General features: G+C 40.7%; 1 protein-coding gene across 7 annotated transcripts in view; it reads left to right on the forward strand.

The window, feature by feature from the left end:
* Positions 1-25,121, forward strand: part of PAPPA2 (pappalysin 2) — a 611,815-nt gene that overhangs the window by 73,484 nt on the left and 513,210 nt on the right. For 5 of the 7 annotated variants that reach the window (XM_070077165.1, XM_051856950.2, XM_070077164.1 and 2 more), the window contains 2 exons: positions 2,308-2,398; positions 21,355-21,614. The gene's annotated coding sequence lies outside the window, so the exon portion shown is untranslated. The remainder of the gene's footprint in view (positions 1-2,307; positions 2,399-21,354; positions 21,615-25,121) is intronic. The other 2 variants (XM_051856954.2, XM_051856956.2) reach the window with 1 other exon arrangement.

Here is a 25,121-nt window from a genome sequence, read left to right on the forward strand (position 1 = left end):
CAGTTCCCACTGCAATGACCTGCCAGGCTACCAATGACCTCCGAGCATGTGGAGCTGCTCCTAGTGATTGCCCAGAGACCCAGCTACACCCTGCACTTTCTCTTGTAACCACCGAGTCCCTAAGCACATGAGGCTCCCACAGTTGCTGCATGCAGAGGTTTGATTCTGTCCTGCCAGCCTTTCTAGTCAACAGAGGGGCAGTTGTTTCCTGAGCCATCTCTGCCAAGACATCTTGATCCTGGGTGGCAGGGGGAACCTTACAGTCCTATGTGGCTGCCCGGTCAACTCCCAGCCAGCCTCAAAGTCAGTGGGGATTGTATATTTTCCCCTCACCCCCCCCCCAACTTCACTAGAATCTCTGGATCACACATGTACACAAGAGCTGCTGTCTGAATGTTGCTCTCTCCCTGCCACTGCTGTTAGTACTGCTGAGAAGATGGTATCCTGTCTTAGTCAGTTGCTGTGCTCACCCACAAAGTCTTCTGCATCTCCCACCCAAACCCAAAATGGCGCCCACCCTTTCTCAGCCAGGCAGCAGGTGCTGTTATGGTGAAGTTGGTATGAGATAGACTTGCCCCATCCATTGGGCCCCCAGTAAACTGCTAGAAATGCTAGCCTCCAGGGCTCCAGTCCAAACTCAGTCCACTTTCTCCTGATGGCTGTATTACCACGGGTTGCTGCCATCTGGTCTCACCTCCATCTCCAAGCTGCTACCTGCTCCAGCTCTCAGCTGCTGCTGTCGTGTGTTGTGTTCGTGTTTGTTCTGTACGTAGCCGCCCTCCACATAGGTCTACAGCATTCCTCTTCCTCTTGTAGGATTTCCAGTGCAGTTTTCTCTCCAGTTTTCCTCTGAGAGTGCACTTTGTACTTGATTTATTTATTATTATTATTATTATTATTATTATTATTATTTTTACTATTTATCCCTAGCCTAGCACAGTATGTCATCCCCTAATCCACCATCTTGCAATCCTCACTGTTGACAATTTTAGCAGGCTGTATACTCAAACTCAGTATCAGAAAAAATTGAACAGTTACTCACCTGAGAGTGCTTAGGTCACAGTCAAAATCTCCCAGTACTAAGATTTCAGAAATAATCAGAGCAATTTGAAGAAATCTGCAGAAGATGCCCAATAGTGGGGGACACATTCGTATTTTTCCATCTATCCCTAATCTGTTGTCGTCAGTCATTTTGAAATAGTCAAGGAGGCTTTGTAGCTTTGCTTTTTATGCCAAAAGATTCCAGTTATGTCACCTTGTTCTCCTAGTAAGACTGATTCACAGATTTTCCTAACTGTGGATTTCTTCCTCATTACAAGCTAAGCTTATTTAACTGGTTTATTGAATTTTAAACAGAAAATGACTTTAATTCATTCTTTTTCACCTATTTCCTGCACTGCTTATTCCCAGCTCCTGGGATAAAATCTGTCAGGTCCCAGGGCTTTTCTGTCTCATTAACTGATGAAAATTAAAGTACAGAAGCTTCTCCTAAGTTAAAAATGTCATCTGATTTATATTTCCTTTCCCCAGTTGAGGGCAGTTTCAGACTCAAGAGACTGAGAATGGATTTGTGGAGAGATTCTTGAGCTGGCTAGTCTTGTCTCACTGCTTTCTCCATTTACTAGTTGCTGTTTCATCTTGAAGTAGGAGAGGAAAAAGTAAAGGGAGAAAATTCCTTCTGCACCTGAGGTTCTGATCTGATGATGCTGCCATCTGGGCATGGTAGAACCCCCGGCTCCTTGTCCCCCTTGTTGTCCAGGGACGCTTCCTTCAGTTTAGGGGTTCCCTGGACACTTTCCTCTTTAGTTCCTGGCAGGGATGCTGCTGCTTCCATGTGTCTGGCTTCATCTCTGCACTGTGCTCCAGCACCTATGCACATCCTTATCCTCTCGTTATGGAGGCTGCCTCAGTCTTGGCAGGAGCTTCTGGTGGAACCCCTAGCCAGCTAATTAATGACCATCAGCCAGCACCATTCCACAGGGTTTGCATGTGGTCCATGGAAACACTCTGCTCAGTTTTCAGTGGATGTGTTACTTACAATGATAGAGCTTTCTTTTTCTTCTGTAGGCAGCTCTAGCTACATTACCTCTGCTTTTTTTATTCAGTCATGGGCCAGGTAAATTGCTCTTATGCCCATAAAATTCCAGAAAATGCATAAGGGGTTTTACTGAGATCCTACTCAAAGCATGTGAGGTGAGAAAGATCTTAACCTTCCCTCCTGTGAGTGAGAGAGGGAAGTGACAACTGTCTAACATCAGTCTCTAAATTCCCATTATCAGCCTCTTTGTGTTCTTTGTGTTTTCTTAGCCATCTCTTAAATAATTGGAGGTTAATGACTGAAGAACTGTCTTCCCCAAGTCGTCGGGTATCCACTGGAAATAAAGCACCAATAATGCAGGTACATTTGTATATCAAAATGCATAACATTTTATATATATTTTGGTTTGGAGAGTAGTAATCTCTCAATGGATATATGTGGAACATATGAATGAATGAAAGATTAGTCCATTACTTTGCTTTATTTTGTGTAGATACGGAATCAGTTATATTCTCAGACTTTGTTGAAATGAGGATGACAGGGCCGGTGCTGTGGCTCACTTGGCTAATCCTCCGCCTGTGGCACCAGCACCCCGGGTTCTAGTCCCGGTTGGGGTGCCGGGTACTAGTCCAGGTTGCTCCGCTTCCAGTCCAGCTCCCTGCTGTGGCCCGGGGCGGCAGCAGAGGATGGCCCAAGTGTTTGGGTTTGCTTTGGTCCCTGCACCCACAGGGGAGACTGAGAAGAAGCACCCGGTTCCTGGCTTCGGATTGGTGCAGTGCCGGCTGTAGCGGCCATTAGGGGAGTGAAATAACAGAAGGAAGACCTTTCTCTCTGTCTCTCTCTCTCACTGTCTAACTCTGCCTGTCCAAAAAAAAAAAAAAATGAAATGAAGATGGCAGGGTGGAGAAAGCAAACCAAAGAAAAACAAAGACAAAGGAAGACACATCGAATTTAATATCCTATCACACTTATTTTCAAATTATCTCACAAAGAGAATATACCCTAAATTTGAGAATTCTTTCAATGATGACATCTAAAAATACATGTCTTTTTTTCAGGGATAAAGTGTTATGATTACAAAGCCAGAAATTTAGCTAATCCTAGGCAGTCTAGAATGAATAGGAAATTTGGTTTACTTTAGTAATTTGTTCTATTCACTTGCAGATTACAAATTCTAGCTAAAACCTTGAGAACCTATAAAGAATGTGTAAGAGTAGAAGTTACTGGATTCTGTGCCTCACAGGATAAGGCCAGAATTCAATAATGCTGCTCTCTCAGATTTCTCTAATACATGTCTGTGCCTTTAAAGTTGAAGTTTTGAAACTTGTTCTGATGATGGATCATGTGCGACATTGAAGCCATGAATCAAGTTGGACTTTTAGAATTGCAAACATCAGTACAGATTATTCACCAGTGTTGTTGTCATTGGAAAAAACTCACTAAAATTAACTGGACAAGTGACACTGTTTAGAGTTGTGTGTAGAATTATTTATTTATGTAAGAATCACAAAGGTAGACACAGAAAATGAAATTTTTGAAAAAGCTTTTATTTATTTGAAAGGTAGAGTTACAGAGAAGGGGACAGAGAGAGGGAGGTCTTCCATTTGATGGTTCACTTCCAAAAATCTGCAATGGCCAGAGCTGGGCTGACCTGAAGCTAGGAGCCCTGAGCTTCTTTTGGGTCTCCCACATGGATAGGCACATGGGCCATAAGCAGAGAGCTGGATCAGAAGAAGAGCATTCAGGACACAAACCAGTGCTCATATGGGATGCCGGCACCACAGATGGAGTTTAGCCTACTATGCCACAGCTCAGAAAAAGTAATTATTTACTTGTCGTGGTTCAACTTTGATCAGTTAATAGTCATGCCTGGAAAGCTAGGCTGGGAAGGGTTTGGGGCAAACTTTTCTTGATTCAGAACCAGTGGACTGTGTCTTCTGGATGTGACCTCAGAGAAGGACTGCCCTTGAACCTTAATAGAAAGGATCCTTCCAAGTTCTTAACACCTCACACTGTGGTAAAGCTTCAATAATCCAAGAACTGCCGGCGCCGCGGCTCACTAGGCTAATCCTCCGCCTAGCGGCGCCGGCACACCGGGTTCTAGTCCCGGTCGGGGTGCCGGATTCTGTCCCGGTTGCCCCTCTTCCAGGCCAGCCCTCTGCTGTGGCCAGGGAGTGCAGTGGAGGATGGCCCAGGTGCTTGGGCCCTGCACCCCATGGGAGACCAGGAAAAGCACCTGGCTCCTGGCTCCTGCCATCGGATCAGCGCGGTGCGCCGGCCGCAGCGCGCCGGCCGCGGCGGCCATTGGAGGGTGAACCAACGGCAAAGGAAGACCTTTCTCTCTGTCTCTCTCTCTCACTGTCCACTCTGCCTGTCAAAAAAATAAAAAAAAAAAAAAAATCCAAGAACTGGTTCTAAAAAGGGTCCCTCCAGACTCTTGAAACTTTACTTCTGTTGAACACTTTTAAGGTGAAGTGAACCAGGGAAATATTTTCCCAAAAGCAAATGAGATCACAGGACATGAATGACTGTCCCAAGATGGAAGGTCAAGATTTCTTTGCTAACATGAAGGGTTTATTTTCCCATCCTCTTTCTTATTTCCTGTCCTGTTAACTTTATGTTTCCTCACAAGAGAATCTATGGAATCTTAACTTATTGATGCTTGTTGTTTCTGGAAACTTATGCCAAAAATATTGAGGAACTTTTTTTATTATTGCCAATATTCCTCCATGTTCCTCTTGACAGACACCTTGAAATCCTAAAGGAAGAGGGAAAGTTAGTATTTACATGTCACTACTCTGTGTCTTCCTAACCTCACTGGGAATAATACTATGACCTTCCCAGTTGGAAGAGATGAAGGAAACTTGTCCAGGTGATCCCTGCACGTGATGTTGTGCTTTCAGGCATTCTGTGTTCCTGACCTGGGACCACATATATAGGCATAAGCAAATGCTTGTTTAATGTCGCTGGATTACATTCAGTAGGATTTTTTCTGGTAGATGTGACTATGCACCCTTACAATCTATCTGTAATAGAATACACTAGAGAGGGAATTTTTCTTTGTGCCTTATTCAGGAGGCATGCAGTTTATGGGGAAGTGGATAAGACTGACTCCTACTCAAATGCCACAGGGTTGTTCTTCTTTCCAGTTCCTGATGTTCTATCATGGCTTTATGGAGAATCTGCCTATTCTGTCTCTTCACTGTTTGGGGTTTTGCTCTCTGGCCTGGCTCCCTCTTGCCTTCTGAATAACTTTTCTCAAAAGTTTTCAGAATATTTCCGTTAATCAGAGACCAAAAAAGCCAATCCTTGGACTTAGTTCTCATTTTAAAGTAGATTTGGATGAATTGGTTTCCAATGAGGAAAGGTTCTTGTAGGGCTCTTTAGGACTCATCCTTGATGGCACTGGGGTGCATGTTGTTTAGAACCAAAAGGTAACCTGTAGGTTGGGAAAGATTCTGGAATACATAGCTAATTAGCCCTCATAAGAATTCAGATGGGTAGAGGTCTCGCTTCAACAAATGGTATCCGGCAAAAACACCTCACAGAGTATCATGCAGCTTTTGATCTTTTTTTGCAGAATTTGGGGGCTTGTATGTGGTATTGACCAATACAGAATGCTATAGTTATCTTATGCTTCATTTAAATATTACTTGAAAGTTGATTAAAAAGGTGGTGGATAATACCATAGCTGTATACATGGTCACTAAATACTTTAAGAATGTTACTCAAATGAAAGGAACATGATGTTTCATGGGAACAGCTAATAACTGATTTGCTGGCATTGTGAATGGTGGGTAGCAGGCCTGACTGTTCCATAATACCTTTTTTTTTTTAAAAGATTTATTTATTTTATTTGAAAGTTAGAGTTACACAGGGAGAGAAGGAGAGGCAGGGAGAGGGAAAGAGGTCTTCCATTCACTGGTTCACTCCCCAGTTGGCCACAATGGCTGGATCTGTGCTGATCTGAAGCCAGGAGCCAGGAGTTTCCTCCAGGTCTCCCATGTGGGTTCAGGGGCCCAAGCACTTAGGCCATCTTCCACTCTTTCCCAGGCCATAGCAGAGATCAAGATCAGAAGTGGAGCAGCTGGGACTCAAACCGGCACCCATATGGGATGCCCGCACTGCAGGCAGCAGCTTTACCTACTATGCCGCAGCGCTGACCCCTCCATGATACCTTAATCCCACTGCTTTAGTGTGTTTGCAAATCACTATGATGTGGGTCATCAGACTAACAGAAAAACTGAGTAACTCTCTAGATTGAGACCCTTTTTATGATTTTTGAACATTATCATAATGTAAACAAGGACTATGAGGACTCAGATGCTATTGTATATCGTGAATTCCTGAACCGTGAATTGTTTGGTTTTGATTGGTTTGACTCATGGGGACTCCTATTCACAAAGTATATTTTAGTTTCCTGTTATTGTGCTGTACTTACCCAAAAGTCATAAAAACATCTCAGTGTGATTGGAATATCAAAAATATAAAGCTTAAAAGTCATATAACTAATTTGGTGTTATAAAATTATAAATTTTGTACTGAGATCATGCAGATTCATTATGATGGTTACAAAGGTGTCATGACTGCCTTGGACCATGGTTTTACTCAATCTGTCATGACGGAGAGGATGACCAAAAGGGAGGAATTACAAAACTGAAATAAATTTGACTTTCCCTAGCTTCTGTACCTGAATAATAGGTTTTGCCCCAAGAAGCCTCTGTACACAGTGGGCACCCATCCAGGTTTACAAACTGTGGTTTAATGTAAAGGTACACCATTGAAAAGAAGTAACTCAGTCAATCAATCATAACAGCTGTGTCAGAGACTGAAAATCAGAGGCTAAAAGCTTCCCAAACATGACCAAATAAGGCAGATAGTGACTGCACCTACTAACGTCATTTTTATGTCACTTCCTTTTCTCTGGCTATAAATATAACCTTCAAAATGTGGTGAGGTAGGGAATTCTGAATCATCTTCAGTCTGTAATATGGTACATTTCTAGAAGTCTTTTTTTGTTGTTGTTGTTCAAGTAAACTTCATTAAATTGAACTAATCTTAGTTTTTCTTGTAACACCCAAAAGACTTATAATACCTGGTAATATTAGAATTAAAGACAGTAGAAGAGCACTTATCTCTCATACTGAGGGCATAGGCATTCCACTAGCTGTTTCATAGGAAGCCAGCCTATGTTTTCCTATAGAAGTGGAACTGATCATCATTAAAACAATGATAATAATTTGTATCTCAAAGACTTACGTCACACAATGGTATGATCAGATTTCCAAGAATTTCATCATTAGTTTGCTTTTGATATTAATGCCCAACTTAGTAGGAAAACATATAAATAACTCCCTCCTAATCTTAGCTAGCTTGATCACATATAAAGTTCTTTTTACAAGTTTATCATCCACAAAACTTCTGCAACTTTGCTGTCCATTAAATTTTGTTTTCTAGAACGATCTAAGCATTGTAATGTGAGACAATGCTCCCTCCCCCTCAATAAAAGAAAACTTCCTCAAACCTTTATTTTTATTTATCAAAGACACATCTTATCTTCTCTGTGTACTTGCATATAGAGTTTTTCCTAATTGTGTCTAACAATTTTAGTTACATTAATTAAAGTTCTTAACACACAGTGACCTGAGTTGCCAAAGACGAGTGGGAAGGAAGCAGTTGTGTACTGCTTGTTACACCAGCAACTTGTAGATTGGCAAATCTATTAACATAATTTTAAAAAATGTGCTTCTCATATTACTGATTGGCCAATTAGAACATGTAAATGAATGGTCCCAATATCTTTAGTCTTTGTAACACGAAACTATTTCTATCCCTTTAGATTTTAACTAGGTGAGAGAGTTAAACTGTTGCCTGTGCAGATTTTCCTCAGCCATGGTTTTTTCCATTCTTTTAAAAATGCCTACAACGACTGGGCTGAAGCCGGAGCAGGGACTCAAGCCAAGCCTCCCATGCAGGTGGCAGAGACCAATCTCTCTGAGCCGTGACCTGCAGTCTTCTAAGGGTGTGCGTCAGCTGGAAGCTAGAATCAGAAGTGGAGCTGGAACTCAAGTCCAGGTGCACTGGTGGAGAATGTAGGCATCCAATGGGAGCTTAGCCACTGGAGCAAACACCTGACCCGCTGTTTCTTTACAAGCGTGTTAAAAATCCTCTGGTGTAGTAAGGAAAACGTTTCTAATGGACACTTTGTCCTACATCTCTTTAACCTACTTGTTGTTATTATTTGTGTGTGTATTACTTGTAAAAAGAAAACATTAGGGGCCAGCATTGTGCTGTAACAGATTAAGTTGCCGCCTGCAATGCTGGCATCTCATATGGGCACTGGTTCAAGTCCTCGCTGCTCTGCTTCCAATGCAGCCCTCTGCTTATGTGTCTGGGAAAACAGTGGAAGATGACCCAAGTCTTTGGGCCACTGCACCTGTATGGGAGACCTGTATGAAGCTCCTGGCTCCTAGCTTCAGCCTGGCCCAACTCTGGCTATTGCAGCTACTTGGGGAGTGAACCAGCAGATGGAAGATCTCTGTCTCTCTCCCTCTTGCTCTTTGTAACTCTGCCTTTCAAATAAATAAACTAAATCTTGTAAAAAATAACATTAATAGTTAGTCAGAATCCCAAGTGATTTTTTCCCAGTGAACAAGTTTTCTAATGCTGACAATAAAATATATTTTTATCAGTAAGATTAGGTAAGAAAAATCATACACCTGTGTTAGGTAAAGTGTTGGAAATTCTAGGGATTCTAGTTGTAATCATAACAACACTATTCTTATTTACTGAAGATTACTCAAAGCTCTGTGACTTTAAAAAGCATTTGAGTCAGTTCTTAATTTTCTTAGAGATTACTTCATTTATATAATATTTACTTATTTATTCTCTTAAGCCTATTAAATGCATTTAATTTGATCATTTTATTTGCCAATTTCTTAGAGACAAAAAGATTATTACACCAGTATATCATGTATTTACACAGATACGTAGACATAAAAAAGTTATATTGCTTTCTTATTTTATTGTTTTGATTGATCCAATTGTACATATTGTTTATGGGGTACAATGTGATGTGTTAATACACATATTCTGGCCAGCACCGTGGCTCAACAGGCTAATCCTCTGCCTAGCGGCGCCAGCACACTGGTTTCTAGTCCCGGTCAGGGCGCCAGATTCTGTTCCGGTTGCCCCTCTTCCAGGCCAGCTCTCTGCTGTGGCCCAGGAAGGCAGTGGAGGATGGCCCAAGTGCTTGGGCCCTGCACCCCATGGGAGACCAGGAGAAGCACCTGGCTCCTGGCTTCGGATCAGCGTGGTACGCCGGCCGCAGCGTGTTGGCCGTGGCGGCCATTGGAGGGTGAACCAATGGCAAAAAGGAAGACCTTTCTCTCTGTCTCTCTCTCTCACTATCCACTCTGCCTGTCAAAAAAAAAAAAAAAAAAAAAAAAGAAATACACATATTCTCTGTGTGGTTATCCAGTTATAATAATTCACACATCCATAACCTCAAAATTTATCATGTCTTTGTGGTAAGAACATTAAAAATCCTCCTTTAGCTGTGCTAAAATATACAACACATCATCATTGACTAGCCTCACTGTGCAGTAGAACACCAGCCCCGAGTTCCTCCTGTCTAACTGTAGTTTGGTACTCCCTGACTGACCCTTGCCTTCCCCATTGTGCCACACTCTGGTAATCACTATTCTACTCTCAACACTTAGAAGTTGAACTTTGTTTAAAGTCTGCATATGAGTGAGATCACATATTTTCCCCTGACCTAATTTATTTCACCTAACACAAATTATTTTAGATTTGTTCAAATTACAAATTAAGGATTTCAACCTTTTAGTGACTGAATAGTATTCCTATATATATTTTTCACCTGTTGGTGAGCGCATGGTTTGATTTCATATCTTGGCTATAGTTAACAGTGCTGCAATACATGCGTGCAGATGTTTCCCCCACAGAATTATTTAATTTCCTTTGTATTTATGCCCAGTAGCAGTCATAGTATAGCTCTGCTTTCAATTTTTACATCATAGTATAGCTCTGCTTTTAATTTTTACATCATAGTATAGCTCTGCTTTCAATTTTTAAAATGACGTGATTGATGTTGAACAATTTGATACCAAGGATTTTTGCAAATTATGAGAAATACACATATTTCTTAAAAAATACAGATTCAGAAAACTGATGTGGATAGAAAAAAATTGAACATATTCATTTGCATTTAAGAAATTAAATTCATTTGAAAACTCTTCCTCCAGAGATAATTAAGGGGCTAAGTAATTTCACTGGTGAATTCTGCTAAGCATTTAAAGAAGAAATAATAGCACAATAACATCTTCTTTCAGAAAATGAAGAAGGACGAAATGCTTTCCAGCCCATTTTAAGAGGTCAGTATAGCACTGATAGCAAAACCTAAAGAAAGGGCAAGCATTGGAACAGCAGTGAAGATGCAGTTAAGACACCCGTATCCCATATTACCACACCCGGATCAATCCCTGGTTTTGGCTCCTAATTCCCCCTTCCTGCCAAGGCAGACCCTAGGAGATTTTTACAGGTCGGATTTTTCAAGCTTCCAAAGAACAAATTATCCTAATGTTATTGCAACTGTTAGAATACATAGGGAAGAAAAACTTTCAAATATTTTCTATGATACTTTATGTTCAGTTAATGCTAAAAGTAAAAAAGGTGGTACTTTGGAAATTTATATTCATTAAATAAAAGTTAAAAAAAAGTAAAAAAGGTGGTACAGAGAAAGAAAAGCATTAAGAAATATTACTTTTGATTATCAGTGCAAAATCCTTAACAACCTGCTATTAGCATCTATTAGTAATTTAAAAGAATAATATATACCTAGCAAAGTTCTTTTCAGGAATGAACAAATGGTTCAGTATTAGAAAATTAATTTAACTGGTATATTATTAAATTAAAGGGTTAAAAACCGCTATCTTCATAGATATTGAAAGGCATTTGATATAATTCAATGTTCATTTGTAATAATATAAAACCAAACACATATCAATAGGAAGAAATTGCTTTTATTCCCTCTTAAAACAAGAGAACATAAAATTAGTAATTCACTTAGGGTCATGAACCTAGTAAGAATAGATCCTGGATTTGAACCTAAAAGTCTGATGCAGAGATCACTTAATGCTGTTCTAGATGTGAACGGCACTGTTGTCCACTCTTTTCATGTAGTGCTACTCATAGAAAATGAAGCTGCTTTTATGACAAGCTGGGAAATCGATCAGGGCTTTTTGTGGAGACAACTGGCTTAGGACGTGGGCTGTCCTAGGGTTAGTTAGCTAAGCTGGTCCAGGGTCCAAGGGGGCCCAACATTTGTCACATCTTGTTGAGGTCTGCTGAACTATACAACCTCTAGAGGAAAGCACAGTCTAATATAGACTCAAATATATGGCAACCCTATAGATGCTAATGGTGACATCAAATCAGACACAAATATGTTGTTATTATCTTGGTGTTGGGATGACCGATTTTCCATTTAGGGATAAATATTGTTGAATATCCACCAACTTCTAAATTATGAAAAGTAGTTTTTCCAAAAAGAAACGATAGTGTTCAACGAAAAAATGAAAATTGAAAAGCTCAGTAATGTTTTTATAAGGAAGAATTTTCTAACCAGGATACAGAAACACAAAGGCAGAGGAAAAAACACTGACCAATGAGTATAGGTCATATATCAAAAAACAAGAAATGGTCTATGCAGCAACAACTATTCTAAACAAAGTCAAAATACAGTTGCAAAACTGCAAAAATATATAAAACATTCCAGGGAAAATACATATTTTTTTAGCATTGAAGAATTATTAAAAGTCAATAAGAAAAATATAAGCTGTAAAATAGGATATCAAATAATGTAAATAAGTATTTCAAAGACAAATAATGCAAATGGATTACACATATGTGAAGTTATGTTCTCTTTACTCATAATTAAATAGATGTATTTTGAAACCAACTAAAAAACCACAGAGTCAGTGTAATTTTCCACAGACAAGATTATTGAAAAGTACTAAAAGGTAGGATAACAATAAAATGTTAACATTGATGGGGGAAAGTGACACTTTCATTCACTTGTAGCGAGAATACAAATTGGCACAAATTCCTCTGTGGAAGGCAGTTTACCAATACCCATTACATTAACCACAGCAAAGCGTCTCCTACAGAAATTCCACATTTAGGAATCTATCCAGCAGATATACATCTGCAAAGTGGAGCAATGTTTATGCAAAATGGTGCAGCACCATTTATGAGGAAAAATAGACACCATAAATGTACACAAAGAAAATGTACTGTGCAACTTTTAAAAATAAATATGTCTTGTTAATACAAAGACACAAAACAAATCATATTCCTCATGTTTGTGTAAAGCAAAATAATTAGATAAATAGTTATTAAAATACATATAAGTCCATCAATGCAGAGGACTTCTGGAAAGAAAAGGAACTCCCGATGGAAGTAATTTTAAGAGGCATAGCTGATTAAGAAAAAAGAAAATAAATTTAGTATAGTTGTATTTGAGGATGTTTCCCCTCTCTGTGCTTTTTTATTTAAAAAAAAAAAAAAAAACCTGACAGCAAATCCCTCTTAACAATACTGGCCACTTTAGGACCATCTTGCTGATCTCTTCTAGAACAGCCACTCTCCAAATAAATATATCACAAAATATCTCAGGGGCTCATATATGTCTTTGTCCCAAGTGGTGAGTTAAACAGTGCACCAAATGTCATATCCTGATAGAGTCATCTCTTAACCATATAAGAAAGAAAATGCAAAAAGGAGGGAAAAAATAGAAATTTGACTGAATCCAGCTTCTGGAACAATACAGCGTATTTTAAAGCAGGCTTCCTAGGGAAGTCCTTTTATCATTAAGTTATTAAGTTATTGTTTTTTTGTTTTTCTTTACATAAAGCTTTTTAACAAGTATATTGAAAGAAGGAGCCAGGGGCTGGTGCTCTAGTGTAGTGAGTTAAAGCCCTGGCCTGAGGCGCCGGCATCCCATATGGGTGCCGGTTCGAGTCCTGGCTGCTCCTCTTCTGATCCAGCTCTCTGCTATGGCCTGGGATAGCAGTAGAAGATGGCCCAAGTTCTTGGGCTCCTGAACACATGAGGGAGACCCAGAAGAAGCTCCTGGCTCCTGGCTTCAGATTGGCTCAGCTCCGGTCGTTGGGGCTGTTTGGGGAAGTGAATCAGCAGATCGAAGACCTCTCTCTCTCTTTCTCTACCTCTCTCTGTAACTCTGTCTTAAAAAAAAAAAAAAAAAAAGAATGAACCAAACATTCAGTCAGAATAGGTCATAATTCTGATCTCTTCTGAGAAAATGTCTCTTTCTCTGTCTTTAAATTGATGGTTGGTTTACTCATTATCCTGTGTCTTTTTTCAAAAATGTTTATTTGTTTGCATGGGGGAGAGAGAGAGGGGTGGGGAGGCGGGGCGGGGGGAGATCTTCCATCTGTTTGTTTGCTCTCCAGATGGCCTTAACAGCCAGAACTGAACCAGGTGGATGCCAGGGGCCAGTCAACACATCATCTAGTTCTCCAACATGATTGGTATGATTGGTAGGGACTCAAGTACTTGAACCATCACTTGCTGTCTCCCAGGGTGCACAATAGCATGAAGCTGGAATAGAAGCAGGGTAGCCAGGACTCAAACCAGCACTGCCGTATGGGATGTGGATGTCCCAAACTGTGGCTTAAGCTCCAGCAGCACATTGCCTGCCCCCTCGTTAAACTGTTCTAAACCAAAAGTTGGTATTTAATTAGTCTTCCCTAGAACCACTCTTCCTCGGCCTGAGAAGGAGTCTGGTGGAGTGAGCTTGCAGCCTTCGGTTTGAATTCTGAAAAGTACTATCTCCCCTCGCTTCTTAGCTTAGGTGAGGCATGGTCCAAGTAGAGCCACTTACTTTTAGATACTGCCAGTGGTCTAATCGTGGCCACTCCTGGGAGTGTAGGGTTGATATGCAAGCAGGACTCAAGTTACTCCCGTAAAGGCACTGAGAGTTGTCTGGGGGTGTCTTTGGGGGCAGGGAGGACTTATTATTGACAGAAGAGTTATTTGCAGATTGCAGAGAGAAATGAGGGATGTTAGCTGCTGGGCCATGGGCAGAGTCAGGGGGGCTACCACATACATATTTGCTGCCAAAAGAGAAAGGCAAGATAATCATCACAGCCCTACAGGCCTGCTGGTATTCAGTCCAGTACTCTGGCAATGATTTTGGAAAAAATTTACTGTCCTGGCCAGCGCTGCGGCTCACTAGGCTAATCCTCCGCCTGCAGCGCCGGCACTCCGGGTTCTAGTCCCGGTTGGGGCACCGTATTCTGTCCCGGTTGCCCCTCTTCCAGGCCAGCTCTCTGCTGTGGCCCGGGAGTGCAGTGGAGGATGGCCGAAGTGCTAGGGCCCTGCACCCCATGGGAGACCAGGAGAAGCACGGGCTCCTGGCTTCGGATCAGCGCGGTGCGCTGGCCGCAGCACTCTGGCCGCGGTGGCCATTGCGGGGTGAACCAATGGAAAAGGAAGACCTTTCTCTCTGTCTCTCTCTCTCACTGTCTACTCTGCCTGTGAAAAAAAAAGTAATAAAAAATTTACTGTCCTTTCTCAACAAGGATGATAATGAACATGACCAGGTAGAGATGGGACTACCAGGACTTGGAAGATATCTCTCTTCCTCTAGTAGATGAACTGCATCTTGTGTTCAGGTCACATGTATTAACAATAAGGGAGAAACCACAGACAGGAAGTACCCTCCTGGGACACAGCTGAGAGTCACCAAATACAACAATGTTACAATCACAAAAGGAATCTTAGCAAATAAGAAACCCCCACCCCATTTTTTTAAAAAGGTTTTATTTATTTATTTGAGAGGTAGAGTTACAGACAGAGAGAGGGAGAGACAAAGAGAAAGGTCTCCCCTCTGCTGGTTCACTCCCTAAATGGCCACAACAGCCAGAGCTGAGCTGATCCAAAGCCAGGAGCCAGAATCTTCTGGGTCTCCTACATGGGTGCAAGGGCCCAGGTACTTGGGCCGTATGCTGCTGCTTTCCCAGGCCATAGCACAGAGCTGGATTGGAAGAGGAGCAGCCAGGACAGGAACTGATGCCCGTATGGGATGTTTTCACTACAGGCAGAAGCTTTGCCCACTAAGCCACAGCACTGGCCCCTGGAAAGCCCCCCTACCCACTTTTTATTTTCTGCTCAGGACATTGGTACAGAGCTCTTGGAATCTGTCTTAGCAATGGGGTGAAATCCTTGGGTGTGCAAGGGATTTGCTGGCTAGGTCATTGGAGCCAGGACTTGGCAGCACAGCATGATGGCCACATGCCCAAGAAGGATGCCCCTGGTGAAGGAGACCTCCTGGTTTTAAATATCCAAACTTTATAGAAAATATGGTGTTTACGTGTATGTGTGTGTGTGTGTGAGAGAGAGAGATAGAGAGATTGATTGAGATTGTTGGGCAATTGTTCATGCACATAACAGGCTGTCATATTAGAATGCAAAATACTTTTTTTTCTGACATTCTTTCCCATTTTTATTTTATTTATTTTATTTTTTAAAAACTTTTATTTAATGAATATAAATTTCCAAAGTACAGCTTATGGATTATAATGGCATCCCTCCCACCACTACTTCCCTCCCACCCTCAACCCTCCTCTCTTCTGCACCTTCTCCCCTTCCATTCACATCAAGATTCATTTTCAATTCTCTTTACATACAGAAGATCAATTTAGCATATATTAAGTAAAGCTTTCAACAGTTTGCGCCCACACAGAAACACAAAGTGTAAAATACTGTTTGAGTACTAGTTATAGCATTAAATCACAATGTACAGCACATTAAGGACAGAGATCCTACATGAGGAGTAAAGGCACAGTGACTCCTGTTGTTGACTTAACAAAATGACACTCTTGTTTATGGTGTCAGTAATCTCCCTAGGCTCATGAGTTGCCAAGGCTAAGGAGGCCTTTTGAGCTCGCCGACTCTGATCATATTTAGACAAGGTCATAGTCAAAGTGGAAGTTCTCTCCTCCCTTCAGAGAAAGGTACCTCCTTCTTTGATGACCTGTTCTTTCCACTGGAATCTCACTCGTGGAGATCTTTCATTTAAGTAATTTTTTTTTTTTTTTTTTTTTTTGCCAGAGTGTCTTGGCTTTCCATGCCTGAAATACTCTCATGGGCTTTTCAGCCAGATCCCAAAGAATGCAAAATACTTTAAACAGTTTCTTGATCACTAAAGAATTATTATGGTTGAAAATTACTTTGGATTCAGTAACATACTAAATTTTTATGCTGTAGCATAGATCTTTTTATTAAGATTTATTTATTTACTTGAAAGAGTTACAGAGAGAGGGAAATACAGAATGAGAGAGAGAAAGAAAGAGAGGGATCTTCTGTCCTCTGGTTCATTCCCCAAGTGGGCACAAAAGGCAGGGCAGAGCCAGGCCAGGAACCAGGAGCCAGGAGCTTCCTCCGGGACTCCCGTGTGAGTTGCAAGGGCCCAAGCACTTGGGCCATCTTCTCTGTTTTTTCCCCAAGCCACCAGCAGGGAGTTGGATCGCAAATGGAGCAGCTGGAACACAAACTGGTGCCCATGTAGGATGCCTACACCACAGGCAGCAGCTTCACCTGTTAAACCACAATGCCAGCCCCCATAGCACAAACCTTATATTCAAAGCAGACAGCACACACCAATCAATGTATTTTCTATGAAATTCAGACAACATTTTGCAATATAAGACCGTTTTTGCTAATGAAGTTTACTTTTCAAGAAGGGTGGAACATTGAAACATGAGAAGTGGAGATGGGGAGTTTAAAAGAGTGTTAAAACAGTCATTGGTTGTCTCTGGTTGTAAAAGGTAATGATGTGTTTAGTAAAAACCATGCAGTTTCAGGAAAATTATAGTGCTGCATTGACATCAGTCTATTCTTGGAGGCATTTTTTTTCCCACTGCAGTTAGATAAATATGCACAGTTGCATGTACTTCCAAAATAATTCCATCTCATCTAAAATTATCTTAGTAGAATAACTTCTGTAGTCCATAATTTTGGGGATGAGATGGATGATTTGACAGAGTCAAGATTGACAAGCATGAAAATAAGTAAAGAGGAGTTGGCATTTAGCACAGTGTTACCCAAATCTATCACTCTTGGGAGCCATGTTTTTCTATTCCTATGGTGTTCTATAAGAATTGTCAGTCACTGTATTTACACCCCAACTTCCCTAGAGGTGCTAGTATGTTGGCCAAACTAGTATGTTGGCCAACTTAGGACTTCTCTGCTGAGACAGGTGGGAGAAGACTATCTCCTCTCTTCAGTCTCATGGTGCTGTGGTCTTGTGAGTTTGGATTGTCAGTGGCCGTTTTTCCCAGTCACAGGGAGGAAGACTGTGGTTAGAAGAGAAGACCAGTCTTTGGAAGGCAGCAGAATCAACCCATGGAGTGGAGAGAAGCCTAAACCTGTCATTTGTGCCCTCAAGTCAATTGAGGTCTGAAAATGGTTCTCTGTCTGGGCCTTTCTGGTGTACAAGCTAATATATTCTTTCTAAATTTATACTTTAAATTAATTTGTATTTGGTTTCTGGCGTTTGTCATGAAGAGATTTGACTAATACACTGTTCAACAATCTGCATTCTTGGACTCAGTATGGAGGATTCTGAGCTGTGGTTTTTGTGTGACAGGATTCTCTATTTGCTCATTAGGTATGAGGTGAAGAAAGGTGGAAGGGTATAGATTATGTTCAAGAAATATTTACTGGGATGGGCATTTGGTACAGCAGTTAAGATGCTGCTTTGGACAGCTGAATTCCATATTGGAATGCCTGGGTTTGATTTCTCACTCCTCTTCAGATCCAGCTCCATGCTGGTGTGTACCCTGAGAGGCATTAGATGGTGGTTCAAATACTGTGGTCGCAGCCACCCGCATGGGAGACCTGATAGAGTTCCAGGATCCTGGCTTCACAGTCTGGCCCAGCCCCAGCTTTTGCAGCCTGTTTGATGGAAGATTCTCTCTCATTAGTTTTGTGGGCTGACCTGGCAACTCATGTTATAAACCATGTTCCCATGTAAAAGAAAATCTTCAGTTCCAGATTCACCAATTAGAAATAACTTTTCTGGGGAAGGTTATTGGAAAGTCTGGGCATTATTTCACTCCTATTAGAGTTTGTTTCCTACAAAGTGATGAAATGTGATAGAACAAGAGATATCAAGAGTAAGCTGCACTCTAAGAATACAACAATTGTACACTTGTCAATCTTGAGGAATAAAAGAATCAGCATCATACATTATGAGTTTATGAAATATACCAAACTAAATCTCTAGTCTTCGAATGATTTTATAAAATCCACTGAGACATTCTATTTAATTACCCTTCAAGGACTTCTGCTTGAAATTCCTTTATAATTGAACGGCTTATGAAAATTCAGTGAATTTATATTTAGAAATAGAGTAGGTTTTAAAAATAAATCAATCAGGATGTTATATAATTATTTGAATGATCTAAATGGTAATTTTTATTTTAAACTATCTTGTAAATACATTTGGTATTTGGTTTCTGAAACATAAATTGTATGCGAATCTGTGTTTTGACTCTTGTGTTGGAAATAACAGCGGGAAATTCATGGGTAACAGAGTCAGCATTAAGATGGCTCCCTGACACGGATACTGAAACAAATTGTAGCATTACTCATCCTTATACATCAATAAAGAGTCTATTTCCAGACATAATGACATTTACTGGTTTAGTAACTATTTTTATCTGATATTAAAGAACATTACCTTTATTTAAAGTCTCTTGGAGGTCTGATGACATTTGCTGATTGGATTGGAAAGTCAAGTACAAGGAGATGAGTTGTTTCCTCTCACACACAGTGTATGTAGGTTTTAAAATTAGAAAGATGTGGTTTCAGTTCCCAGGCCTGCAGGAAACTAATTGTGTGAGCATAGGAAAGTTACTTTGCTGCTCTGGATCTAGGACACTAACCTCTGAGGGTCATGTGAGCAAAAGTGACAATGTGACTTAAGAATTTACCACATTTGCAATCTGTTGAAATCTTTACTTAGTATATTCTAAGTTGATGATCTTCTGTACATAAAGATAATTAAAAATGAATCTTAATGAAGAATGAGATAGGAGAGGGAGTAGGAAATGGGGTGGTTTGCAGGTGGGAGGGAGGTTATGGGGGGAAAACTGCTATAATCCAAAAGTTGTACTTTCACCAAAATTTATATTTATTAAATAAAAGTTTTCTAAAAAAGAATAGCAGTCATAAACACACACACACACACACACATACAAAGAAAAGAATTTACTACTTGGGGCTGGCATCATGGTGCATCCAGCTAAGCAGTCACCTGTGATACCAACACCTGAGATAGGAGCCTTGGTTTACTTCCAATCCAGTTCCCCGTCAATTCACAGGAGAAAGCAGAAAAGGATGGCCCTCTGTGGGGGGCTGGAATGGAATTCTAGGCTCCTAGCTCCAACCAGCCCAGCCATGGCTTTTGTGACCATTTAGGAAGCAAACCAGTGGATGGAAGATCTCTTTTTCTCTCTGTCTTCCCATCTCTCTCCATCACTCTGCTTTTCAAATGAATAAAATAAATTTAAAAAAATTTACCATAGTGTCTGGCACATGATAGCTCCTCAGTGCAACCTCACTTCCCAAGCAGGATGGCGGAAGCCATCAGGTCCACAAGGAGAGCTGAAGCACAGTGCTCTCTGGGGAGTTTGCTACCTGTGTAACTAGAAGTGACCCACTGTCACACAGCATTTTACTTAAAAAATAGTTAGAATATTTTAACATGGCTAAAATATTGGGGTGCACCTCTGAATAAATCTGAAAAGGATGAGGTGAAGAGAAAAGTCCTAAGAGACTGAAGGGGACTGTGCCCAGAATAGGGAAAGTGACTGCATGTGTTCACGTGTGTGTGTGTGCACACATTCAAATGTGGAAGGTGTGTGTTGGGGGGGCAGGGTTAGGACTATGAGGCAAATGGATTATGGCAATAGAAATCAGGTTATATTCCTCTTCATAAAATTGGAGAACACTTTATGTGTGGTGGGGACTTTCCACTTTATTTGTGTTTTTTCTTTATTCAATGCACAAACTGTCTGGAGATTTCCAGATACTAGAAAGTGAAACTTCCAGAAGGTAGTCTTGATGATGAGAAAGCTATCCCTGTGGACAGGGGAGGGTTGATAAAAGGACAAGGGAGGTGATTGGCTTCTTTCAAGGGCCAACTACTGATATCAGTTTTGTGTGTTTTAAAAAGAAGATTGCCAATATGTGTTAGTAGAGTTTTCAAGGTGCATATGTACATGAAGAGAAATGTTGTGACATTTTCTATTATTTATCTTCCTGGCATCCTTTTCCTCCTTCTACATTGCCTACAGGAGTCCTACTTCAGGATGGTAGCATGAAAAGCACTTTTTAAATGCACCCTTGTTGAGAGAACGATCCAACATGGGAAGCGGGATACACAGTAGACTCATAGAATGGCAGATGTCCTAAACAGCACTCTGGCCTCAGAATCAGCCCTTAAGGCACTCGGATCTGGCTGAAGAGCCCATGAGAGTATTTTAGGCATGGAAAGCCAAGACACTCTGGCAAAAAAAAAAAAAAAAAAATGACTTAAATGAAAGATCTCCACGAGTGAGATTCCAGTGGAAAGAACAGGTCATCAAAGAAGGAGGTACCTTTCTCTGAAGGGAGGAGAGAACTTCCACTTTGACTATGACCTTGTCTAAATATGATCAGAGTCGGCGAGCTCAAAAGGCCTCCTTAGCCTTGGCAACTCATGAGCCTAGGGAGATTACTGACACCATAAACAAGAGTGTCATTTTGTTAAGTCAACAACAGGAGTCACTGTGCCTTTACTCCTCATGTAGGATCTCTGTCCTTAATGTGCTGTACATTGTGATTCAATGCTATAACTAGTACTCAAACAGTATTTTACACTTTGTGTTTCTGTGTGGGCGCAAACTGTTGAAAGCTTTACTTAATATATGCTAAATTGATCTTCTGTATGTAAAGAGAATTGAAAATGAATCTTGATGTGAATGGAAGGGGAGAAGGAGCAGGAGAGAGGAGGGTTGAGGGTGGGAGGGAAGTTATGGGGGGGGATGCCATTGTAATCCATAAGCTGTACTTTGAAAATTTATATTCATTAAATAAAAGTTAAAAAAAAAAAACAAATGCACCCTTGCTACTGAATGATTCTGGCCAATGAGATATAAGTGGGCGTCCTCTGGTTGCATATTGGAAAGCTTTTGCTTTCTCTCTTTTTTTCATTTATTTGACAGGTAGAGTTACAGACAGTGAGAGAGAGAGACAGAGAGAAAGGTCTTCCTTCCGTTGATTCACCCCTCAAATGGCCGCCATGGTTGGAACTACGCTGATCTGAAGCCAGGAGCCAGATGCCTCCTCCTGGTCTCCCATGGGGTGCAGGGCCCAAGCACCTGGGCCATCCTCCACTGCCCTCCCGGGCCACAGCAGAGAGCTGGACTGGAAGAGGAGCAACTGGGACTAGAACCGGTGCCCATAAGGGATGCTGGCACTGCAGGTGAAGGATTAACAGAGTGACCTAACCCTAACCCTAACCCTAACCCCAACCCCCCAGGCCCCAGAAAGCTTTTATATTCATAACAACAGGAGACCAGCGTGACTGGTATTGCCTCCCCTCTCCTCCTGCCCTGCCCATTGTCATGGTTTTGATCTTGATACTTAGAGCAGCAGCATCCATTCTGCAATCATCCAGTGCTAAACACAAGGATCTGTGGCTTAAACCTGAGAAGCTGTTGTGGAGCAGCAGGACTAATGGTGATCAGCTATGTAGTGTGAACTTGTTACATGAGGAAAGTAGCCCTCCCCCCCCCCCCCTTTGGCTTAAGTTGACATTAGCTCTCTGATGCTTGCAGCCAAGTGTGTTTCTAACCAGTATTGGTTAACACGATTTTGGTAGAATTTCTTTTTTAAAGGAAATTGATATTGATTGTATAATTTCTTTTTTTAAAAGATTTATTTATTTATTTGAAAGGCAGAGTTACAGAGAGGCAGAGGCACAGCAAGAGAGGTCTTCCATCTGCTGGTTAACTCCCCAAATGGCCACAACAGCCAGAGCTGGGCTGATCTGAAGCCCCGATCCTGGAGCTTCTGCCATGTTTCCCATGTGGGTGCAGGAGCCCAAACACTTGGGCCATCTTTTACTGCTTTCTCAGGCCATAGCAGAGAGCTGCATTGGAAGTGGAACAGCCGAGACTCAAACTGGCACCCATATGGAATGCTGGCACTGCAGATTGGGGCTTTAACCCACTGCGCTGCAGCAACTGCCCAATTGTATAATTTCTAAACCAATTCAATCACTTAAACTGTACAACTCAATGTGCTTTTAGATATATTCACAGGGTGTGCAATCATCATCACTATCTAATTTCAGAATTCTTTTCTTCCCCAAAAAGAAATACCTTATCCATCAACAGCCATTTCCTGCCTCCTAACCACTCCCCTCCCAATGCCCTGAGACCTAGGCAACCACTAGTTTACTTCCTGTTTCCATTGATCTGAATATTCTGTATTTTTCATATGAAGAGAATAATACACCTTTTATTTACACCTTTTGTGTCTGTTTTATTTCATTTAGCATAATGAAGCTCATACATGTTTTAGCACATATTAGTAACTTGCTCTGTTTAACGGCTGAATAACATTCTGTTGTTTGGGTTTACCATATTTTGGACATTTAGAGTTTAGTATTTTTTAGCTATTATGATTACTGCTGTTGTAAATGTTCACATACAATATTTTATCTAGACTTTTTTCATTCTTATTGTGTATATATTTAGGAATTGAGTTGTGGATTATAAAGGAATATTTTGTGGATGTACCAAATGGTTTTCCAAAGAAGCTGTACCATTTAACATTCGTATATCAAGATGTGAAGCTTCCAACTTCTCCATAACCTTACCAACACTTGGTATTATCTATCTTTTTGGTAACAGCCATCTTGGTAGATATGGAGTGGTATCTCATGGTGATTTTAATTTACATTTCTCTAGTAACTAATGTTGTTGAGGATCTTTTGTGTAGTTATAGGCCATTTGTATGTCTCCTTTGAATAAATAGCTCTCCAAATCCTTTGTCCACTTACATATATATAAATATGTATATGTACATATATATATACATATTATGTGTCTTATAAGAGACAGCTATAGGATAAATTAATAGTTTGGACGTCTGAGCATTGGACAAGGGAACTGCAGCAAGAAAGAATAAGTGGTGCCTTTGACGAAGGAACATTGGCATCTGAAAGACAAAGAAAGGAAGGGTCTACAAAGATGATTGACAAGGTGCAGCCAAAAGTGGAAAAAGAAATCAGAATTACTGGGGGAAAAGTTATCTTCAGCATCAAATGACTTAGAGTGGCCTGATAGCACAAGAACTTGGATGTTTCTGTCTGAATGAAGAGTAGATTTGAGGGGGTAGCCGTATGGCCCTCGTGGCATATCAGAGTACCTGGGTTTAAGTCCCAATTCTAGCTTCCTGCTATTGTAGCCCCAGAGAGGCAGTTGATTACTCTAGTACTGTGTCCCACAAGTACTTGTACCCATAAGGAAGACTTGGATTGAGGTCCTGGCTTTTGGCTTTGGTCTGACCCAGCTCCCATCATCTGGGGAGTGAACCCTTGGGAGCTTTATGTCTTTCTGTCTCCGTCTCTCTCGTACTCTCAAATAAATAACATGTTTTTAGCAGAAGAATTTTTGTTTGGTGCTTTTAATGAGAGCAGTTTCAGGGATATAATCGCAGTTAATTACTTGTGCACCTGAGATTCGAAGCCACGTCTAACTCTAAAACCCACAATACAGAATGTGAGAGGGAACATCTTCCTGTCCTTTACTTTCAAATTCAATCAGCAAATGTCATTGGATCTCCAAGAGATTTTTAATAAAAGAAATAGCCTTTAATATTAAGGTGGAAATGGTTTCCAAGGCAGTAAATGTTATTATGACTAGAAATAGACTCTTTATTCAGGTATAAGGATGAGTAATGCTACGATTTGTTTCAGTGTCCGTGTCATGGAGCCATTTTAATGCTGACTCTATTACACATGGATTTCTTTTCATTATTTCAAACACAATGGTCCAAAGCACATTGCCTGATTGTCTGTTGCAGCAGGGAAAGGGATGAGAGTGATGGAAGGGTGCACTGCTGGAGGACTTGACATTTAAGCAGGGACATAAGTATGGTGAGAAAAACATGAACACACATTTCTGCCGAGGGGACAGCAAATACAAAGGCTCTACAGTGATAGAGTGTTTATCCCATGGAAGGAGAAGCAACATGACCTTAGAGCCGTAGGCTTAATTCTTCAGCAGAGGTGTCCAAAAGTCTCCAAGGGTGCAATTTTCAGCCTGTTCTTCAGTCTTCAAAAAATCTGTCCTGAAAAGGGAATCTTACACTTAGAGGAAAGGCACCAATATAGTGCAGTAGTTTTTTCCTTTTGTACCATTTTGTAGTAAGTTGCTAACACAGTCCATCACCCACACTTTTTTAATGCATATTGTCCACACATAAAGATGCATCCCAGTGACAGCGTTTTGAGGAAGCCGTACGGTATTTTCTCAGGAGTTTCACTCCATGTATGTTTTATGTTTATCCAAGCAGAACAATAATTTTAATGTATTCATAATAGATTTATGAATAAATAACTGTGCTTGGTATATTAACTTATCAAAAGTTGAAAGTATTGCATATGTCACTCTGTTTTATAGATACTCAGTAATGGTTATCTGTCTGAAAGAAAGAAGGAAGAAAGAAGTAATGAATATATTCTTCCTCAGGAAGATTTTGTATCATCACTTTCTTTTTTTTAGTATAGGCAGTTTAATCTGGATGCTAAAAATCTGCTGTCCTAATTGTAATATCATACAATTCGACATTATTATTGTTGCTTTCTCATACTTTTTATAAATAAATGTAGGTTAGAATGATGACATGTTGTCTTAGTGGATCTTAGTAATAAAATATTGGTTGTTTTTGTAATTTTATTAGTTTTATGATTATTGGTGTG

Source organism: Oryctolagus cuniculus, chromosome 7, assembly GCF_964237555.1.
Source record: "Oryctolagus cuniculus chromosome 7, mOryCun1.1, whole genome shotgun sequence".
NCBI lineage: Eukaryota > Metazoa > Chordata > Mammalia > Lagomorpha > Leporidae > Oryctolagus > Oryctolagus cuniculus.